Source organism: Geospiza fortis, unplaced genomic scaffold (assembly GCF_000277835.1).
Source record: "Geospiza fortis unplaced genomic scaffold, GeoFor_1.0 scaffold241, whole genome shotgun sequence".
Taxonomy (NCBI): domain Eukaryota; kingdom Metazoa; phylum Chordata; class Aves; order Passeriformes; family Thraupidae; genus Geospiza; species Geospiza fortis.
Genome location: NW_005054491.1, coordinates 1,229,638 through 1,230,323, shown reverse-complemented (window position 1 = coordinate 1,230,323; position 686 = coordinate 1,229,638).

The window sequence follows — 686 nt, the reverse complement described above, 5'->3', positions numbered from 1 at the left end:
GCCCCGTCAGCCCCGGGGGGACCGCGGGGCGGTGGTGGCACCCCCCGCCCGTGTCCCCGGGCTGGGACCCCTCCTCACCTGAGCGTGCCGCTGTAGGCGCAGGCCAGGAACAGCCCCGGTACCCCCGGGGTGCTCCCGAAGATGTCCAGGACCAGGTAGGGCATGTACTGGGGGGCAGGGGTGAGGGGAGGGGCCAGGGGGACCCCAAACCCCCCTGGGAGCCCCCCCAACTCCCACCCCACTGCCTCAGGGGGTGCTGGAGGGGGCAGGAACCCGGGGAGACCCCAAAACCCCCTGGGAGCCCCCCAAACTCCCACCCTACTATTTCAGGGGGTGGTGGACACCTGGGGGACCTCAAAACCCCCTGGGAGCCCCCCAGATTCCCACCCCACAGCCTCAGTGGCTGCTGGAAAGGATCTAGAGCCCTTGGGGACCCCAAATACCCCTGGGAGCCCCAAACTCCTACCCCAATGCCTCAGGGGGTGCTGGAGAGATGAGGATTCTGGAGGACCCCAAAATCCCTTCTGACCCCACTGCTTGAGGGGTCCTGGAAGGGACACGATCCTGTGGGACCCCAAAACCCCCTGTGATCCCAGGGGGCGTCCCGGGGGGTCGGTACCTGGTCGGGGGCAGCGATGGCCCCGGCCAGCAGAGGGTCACAGTGGCTGGGGGAGGGGGACATGGAC